The 7,240-nt window shown below is 34.8% G+C and overlaps 1 long non-coding RNA gene across 1 annotated transcript in view; it reads left to right on the top strand.

Annotated features, from left to right (window-relative positions):
• Positions 1-2,603: 2,603 nt before the first annotated feature.
• Positions 2,604-7,240, top strand: part of LOC119468287 — a 6,136-nt gene continuing 1,499 nt past the window's right edge. Inside the window, exons 1-2 of the long non-coding RNA XR_005196956.1 lie at positions 2,604-2,789; positions 4,298-4,397. This is a non-coding gene — a long non-coding RNA (uncharacterized LOC119468287). The remainder of the gene's footprint in view (positions 2,790-4,297; positions 4,398-7,240) is intronic.

Here is a 7,240-nt window from a genome sequence, read left to right as displayed (position 1 = left end):
AGTAGGGGAGGGACGGTGGGGGGTGGGAAGCTGGGGAGAGATAGCAAGGGGAGAAATGCCAGATGTAGGTGATGGGGAGGAAGGCAGCAAATCACACTGCCACGTGTGTTCCTTTGCAACAATTTTGCATGTTCTTCACATGTACCCCAAAACCTAAAATGCAATAAAATAAATAAATGGAAAAAAAGGTTTTGGAAATGTTGCTTATGAAAAATGTTTCTAAGTTAATACTGGTTAAAAAAAATTCAATCTCTGTCTGTACAACAGTTTGGATTTCACATTTGCCATCCTTATCTAAAAGATTTTTAGAGAAAACAATAGATAGTCATGTATTCAACAAATATTTGTTGCGTGCCTGTTTTGTGCTATGAACTGCTTTATGTGCTGAAAATTCAGCAGTAAACAGGATAAGCCAGGTCCTTGCTTTCATGAAGCTTATGTTCTAGTAAAAGGAAATAGACAAACAAAAGAGCACACAGATAAATGAACAAGATAATTTTTAAAGGTGACAGTGCTGTGAAGACAATGAAAGAGAGGTGATATGTAAGGACTGGGGGAATCTATTTTAGATTATTTAGTCAGGAGAGATCACTATGGAGGTGATTTGAGCACTGAATAACTCCTAGAAGCTGGCTGTGCAAAGCCTGAGGTAGAGAATTCCAAATAGTGAGCAAAGCCAGCGCAAAGGCCCAACATGGGGAATGAGTTGGTACAGACCTGGAGAAGAGGAAGCTGGTATGGCTTGAGGGTAGTTCTAGGAGCTCCTGTGATATGAAATGAGATCAGAGAGATTAGAAATGGCAAGAATCTCATTTTAGGTCATATTAAAGAGTTTGTGTTTTTTCAAAATGTAATGGAAATCCACTGAAAGGTCAATAACAAAGAGCCAGTTTCATAGTACTCTCACAAAAGTTGGAATATTAAAATACAAAAATCTAGTGATTACTTTTTAAGGTGTCAGGATTAAGAAGTTTGACCAACAAAATGATATAATCTGATGTATGTGTTGATCACACTATGCTGGAGACATTTTCCTACTTCAAGAAAAGTGTAGAAAATTTATGTGGATATAAGTCCCTTTACCCACTCTTCTTTATATTATTGTTGTTCAAATATTTCCTCCACATAAGTTGAGAACCATATCAGACAATCTAATTTTTGCTCCAACTGTCTTAATATAATTTAGGAAACTCAGAAGGAGATAGTTTGTTTTAGTTATCCGTATTTTGGTTCTTTTCATAGTTATTTCTTCATTCTTAATGTTACAATTTCCTTCTTAATTCATTTCATTTATGTTTCAAGAACATTCTTTTAGAGTAGGTCTGTTGATGACAAATTGTCTTAGTTTTCCTTCATCTGAAGATGTCTTGATTTTATCTTCATTCCTAAAGAAAAAATGCTGGTCTAAACTTCAGGACTTTTTGCTGGGTGTAAACTTCAGGATTAACTGTTTTTTTAGCATTTCAAAAACGTTATGTCCCTTCTTTCTAGCTTCCATAGTTTAGGATGCTAAACTTACTGTCATTCAAATAATTACTCCTCTGTAAGTAATGCATCATTTCTTCCACTGTTTTGAAGGCTTTTTTTTCTTTCTTTTTCTTTAGTTTATTGGGGATGGATGATGATATATCTTTGTCTGGATTTCTTTGGGTTTATCCTGTTGTGGCAAGAATGTGCCATTTCTTAGCTTCCTGAATATATAAGTTTATGACTTTCACCAAATTTGAAAAGTATTAGCCATTATTTCATCGAATACTTTTTCAGCTACACACTTTATCCACTCCACAGTGGGATGCAAGTTAGACTTTTTGTTATTGTCCCTCAGCTTCCTGATATTTGTTTATTTCTCTTCAGTCTACTTTCTCTCTGTTTTTTGGATTCAGTAATTTCTATTATTCCATCCTTAAAGTTACTGATTCTTTTCTCTGTATATTTATCTCACTGCTGAGTCAACCAATGAGTTTTAAAATTTTGATTACTATATTTTTTAGTTTTAAACTAAAAAATATAATAATCACTTTTCTTTGCATTTTCTATTTATTTGCTGAGATTTTTCTATGTTTTTCATTTGTTTTAATTTGTATGCAATAATTAATTGAAGCATTTTTATGATAGTTGCTTTAAAAATCAACTATCATAATTACAGCATTTGTATCATCTTAGCATTGCCATCAGTTGATTGTCTTTTCTCATCCCAGTTGAGATTTCCTTTGTTTTAGGCTTAGTGAGTGATTTGCAATTGTATCCTGGAAATTTCAGCATTATATTTCTGAGGTTCTGAATGTTACTGACTCTTCTTTAATTCATAGAAAATCACTGTCCTCAAGTGTAATGTGCGGGTTCAATTGGGAGTGGATAGTTAGCTCCCTGCTTGAGATCTGCTGTCCCCACTCTGGTGAAAACAAAGTATTACTTCTCCTCACCTTGCTCTGCCTCATTGTGGACAGTGGGGATGAAAACTTTGCCTCTTTTTGGTCTCTACTGACACTTTCCTGGTGAAAACAAAGCTTGCACTGCCTCATTGCTTCCTGCTGAGGGTGAAAGTTCTGCTCCCTGTTGAGTCCTGCTGACACTGGCAGGAATGGGGAGAAGTGAGGTGCCAACTAATCCTGCTAGTTTCACCACATTGCTGCTGTATAGAGCAAGAGTTCAGCTCCCCACTGAGCCTGCTATCATCAGAGAAGTGATTTCTGTTTTCAAAAGATCACTCTGATTCTGTGTTGCGTATGGATTGTCTTGGGACAAGCAATAATGCAGGAAAATACAGGGAGAGGCGGCTGTCAGTCAAGGTGAGAGACTGGTTTCCATGTAGATCCACTTTAAACTTCTAGGAAACTAAATGCAATAATTGCAATTTTTCAAATAGGGCTCATGTCATGATGCCTTTTATGATGGAGAGCATATTTATTTGTATTTAGATGGACATAATTATTTGGTTTGAAGTTTATGTAGTTTAAAGTTATTTTCCATGCTAGAATTAAGGCGTGTCCATTATTTTTCTGGGAACAGACTGAAATCGGTGAATTAACATGTTCTGGGCTCATTCATGGTTACATCAGATTTCACTTACATAAAATTTACCAGAAGCAAATAAAAATATTATAAAAGAAAATAGAATGACAATTAAAAGTTTGGGTTTTGGAATCCGGCAGACTTGGATATAAGTCCCAGCTTCCTGATTTATAAATATGTGACTTCAGAATATATATTTAACCTCTTTAAATCTCACATTCCGCACCTGTTAAATGGGTTTGAAAATACTCATTTATCGTAGAGTGTTGTGAAGGTTAAGGTATATAGCAAAAAGCTGTATTGTTATATTTCATTCTTGGAAGGCACTACAGAGTAATTTTTTTTCTGCTGAGGACACTTTTATGTCTCATGATTTAAACAATTTCCTCAAAGGCAAGAAAGATTATCCAAATCTCTAGTGCATTTGGGTAAGAAGCCACACAGTTCATATATGTGTATATAAACAAATAGAAGGCACCTGATGATTTTATATTGCACTGTTGAAACTTGTAGAATTTTTGGAGAAATTAAATGCATGAATTTTTTTTTTTTTACTAACTTCAGTGGCATTGATGCTTAAAGAATGGTGAATAGAACTAAAGGCAAACAACCAACTTAAGCTAAGCTGGTCTTGGTTACACAAGAACCTGGGAGTTAATGTCTACTACTAGAATAATTCTAATTCGGCCTATTATTTCTAAAAACCAGAAAACCTTTCTGTGTCTCTGTCTCTGAGATTGCAGTGAGGGCAGTTATTAGTTTTCTGTTTGCCACACTTGACCAGAAAGCCAATGTCATGGGTTCATTTGTGTGCTGATCTTCTGCTTGCCTGTTGATAAATGGAGTTTAAAGAGGATGAATTTGATTCTCTTTCTCTTACTTGACTAAAAATAACAAATATTTGATAAATTCATATTATAAGCAATGCAGTTTAAAAGCATCCTTTAGGATAGTGAGTTACCACATAACAGTCCCTGAGATAGACCCTTTGACAATCTCTTCAAAATCTATTCCCTGCCTCTTAACATCGTCCAGATGTTCATCTGCCTCCAGGTAGTCATGTGCTTAGGAAAGGCTGGTTCTGCCCTTTTTTTGGTCAAGAAGAGGTTTTTATTTTGTCTAGCCAATTTTATGCCCCCCTTTCTTTGCCAGTGATGGCTTAGACATCAGTCTGTGAGACAATTTTAGTTACTAAGTAGCCTGCTGCTAGGTTCCTGGGAAGGGTTTATTTATACTTAAAAGGAGGAATGAAAAATGAATGTCCTCCTCCTTCTTCTGGACATAGTCCTGTTCAGATGTGATGCTCACAACTGTTGCAACCATCCTGTAGGCATGGGAGGAGAAGGTCCAAGGACAGCCCAGAGTCTTCTGATGGTGGAACAGAGGTGAGCTACTCTCTGAACTAACCCAACATCACAGTTAGGTTTCCTGTATTTTTTAAGTACATCTTCTTATTGTGTAAGCCAGCTGAGTCAAGATTTCCTCCGACTTCTAGTTAGAGGTAAACTGAGAAAATCTCCACATTCAAAATGCATTAATAAACTACAGATGGAATGCAAGCAAGGTGAAAATATAATTCCTTAGTGTACTATTTGAAAAGTACCATGAGGGGAAATTGAACTCAAGAAATACTTCAGGGTTTTCTGCTAAAATGATATCTGTTGCCTCTGTCTAAATTCAGGGTTTTTTCCCCCGATCCTTCATTGTACCCTATTGACACTTTACCTATACCATTTACATTATCACCTGTTGTATAGTGGCATATGATTGTTTTAATTTTCTAGCATATAATCTTGAAGGCCTATATTTTTGCTGATTATACAAGTGTGTACTATTATACAAATAGGAATTGAGGAAGCATTTTGTTGAATGAATGAATAAATAGATAAATATTATACAGGATTATAGAACTTCAGAAGGAGGTGAGGCCAGACTTATCCAGGTGAAGAGATCTTATTCTACTTTATAAATATAGCTGAGTTGAATTGGAAAGGCATTGCAGAAATATTTGAAATGTACCTTGAAAGATTTGTGAGGTTTGAATAAGGAAAAAGAGCCTGGGGAGGGTGTTCTGGGGGAAAATAAACAGACAAAAGGAATATCTAAAGCAAAGTTATAAAATTGTCTAGTTTTTCCAGGGGTCAAGATAAAACTGGAAAAGTAGTTCAGAGTCAAACTGGAAAGATCTCAAATGCCAGAATGAAGAGCTTGTCATTACCCTCTAAGAGTTATAGGAGAACTAAAAATTGAAACAGAAGTATTAAGTTATACAAAAGTGATGTTTTATAGAAATATTAATCTAAAATTCCTCCTTGCCTACACTTTGTCATATGAATCTAAGGGCCTCTCTATAAATTTTCTTTATGACTGGGTACCTTCTAGTTGCATATATCAAGCCATACCATGAAGGGGCACATTTTCTGAATATATAGTGTTGCTGATGTACATATGTGATCATTGAATACAATAGAACAGAATTCAGGTAAGCATATTCTCTATGACCTTTCTCCTCTGCTTTGCTTATTTTTTTCCTTCTTCAGATCTCTAGTCATTCCAGGCCACTCTTTACTGTTCTTTCTGAATGAGTGAAGATATGACCCTATGCAGTGTAAATAGAGCTAGCATTGCCACCAGACACTTGTAGCTCAACATTGGGCATGGAGATATTTAACATTAATGGAATGCTAATGGAAGAAAGAGAAGAAATTTCAGAAAATTAAAAAGAGTGGCAATATCATAGAAGATATGGGCAGTGAGAATTTTTAACATTGCTACCAAGTTTAATATGGAATTTTGGAAAAAAATCAGGACTGTGTGGAGAGTGTATCAAATGTGGACTTTTGCACAGTATAGGTCTTGTGGCACTGTGTGATATTAAAGCATGTTAAGTGATGGCTGATAGGCTAAGCAATGTATTCTGGTTACAAGCCCAAGAATACCTAGGCATAGTCCCAAGAGAAGTTTGTAATCAAATGCAGCTTGCAGAGAGAGTTTCAAATCTTACATGATTTTCATAATGAATGTTTTGGATTATCACAATATGTTTTCCTATGCTCATTTTCATCTAGATGGAGGGGGGATTTCAAGAATCCATGCCTTATACTTTTTATTTCAGTTCCTTAAGGTACTCAGAATTTCCTTGCCAGAAGGATCCATGTAAAAATTAGAATCCATCTTGAAATTCAACTAAAGACTGCATCCCTAAGTTGTTTCAAAAAATTGAGAGCTGAACATATTGTAATCCTCAGAGCTGTCCCTAGACAGACAATATTGCAGAAGTTTTTGCCCATGTGTCTTTGTTTTGCAAATGAATATGCAACATTACATTAGAGCAACAAAAAAATTAATCTTGGAATTGAAGAACCTAACAAATGTTGAATTGAAAAACAAGTTAGTTAACCTTAGAGGAAAAGAAAAGAAACATTTAGTAATTTATTAATGCCTCAAATTTTGTAGTGATTTTTCCATTGACAGTCAGGGAAAGGGGAAGGAAATAGAGACTGTGCATAGAATTAAATGCTATTTTAAATGAGTATCTACAGTTGTTCCTGTAAATACCATATAATAAAGCTAAATTATTCAGATATTACTTAGAAATGTATTCTTATAAAAAGCACCAGGCACATAGCCAATCTCATTTCAAAACAAGAAGGCAGAAAATAAAATGAAATTGCACCATTTACAGAAACCATGGCTTAGAACACCTCTCATGACCAGAATTGTTAGAATTCTAGTATAAAAACTGGTGGAATTATTCTTTACACTCCCATGGAAATATTACTATGAAAATACCTTCCTTTTTCATGCGGTATTGTGGATAATCTGGAACATTTTAATTTTTTTAGTGAATCTATTTTTTTTTCTCTTTAACATAAAACAGAATCTAGTCTTCTTCTTAATCATCAAAAATACATTGTCTACCCTTGGTTTAAATGCTAAAAAGACATAACTGAATTTTCTATGAAGTTTAAGACTAATGGTGTTTGAAGATATTTAAAAATCAAAGTAAAACTTTTCTACTTTATAATGTACTTTAAAAGGTTCTCACTAACCGTTTCTATTTGGATGGCATTATTGAGAAAGAGGTCTGTTAAAAAATAGTTCTTTCGTAAACAGTCCTGCAATGAACATTCGTGTACACGTGTCCTTATAGTAGAACGATTTGTAATCCTTTGGATATATACCCAGTAATGGGATTGCTGGGTCAAATGGAATTTCTATTTCTATG

This window comes from Cebus imitator, unplaced genomic scaffold (genome assembly GCF_001604975.1).
Source record: "Cebus imitator isolate Cc_AM_T3 unplaced genomic scaffold, Cebus_imitator-1.0 Scaffold16, whole genome shotgun sequence".
Taxonomy (NCBI): domain Eukaryota; kingdom Metazoa; phylum Chordata; class Mammalia; order Primates; family Cebidae; genus Cebus; species Cebus imitator.
The sequence above is the reverse complement of the archived record's forward strand: the minus strand, read 5'-3'. Positions and strand labels throughout refer to the sequence as shown.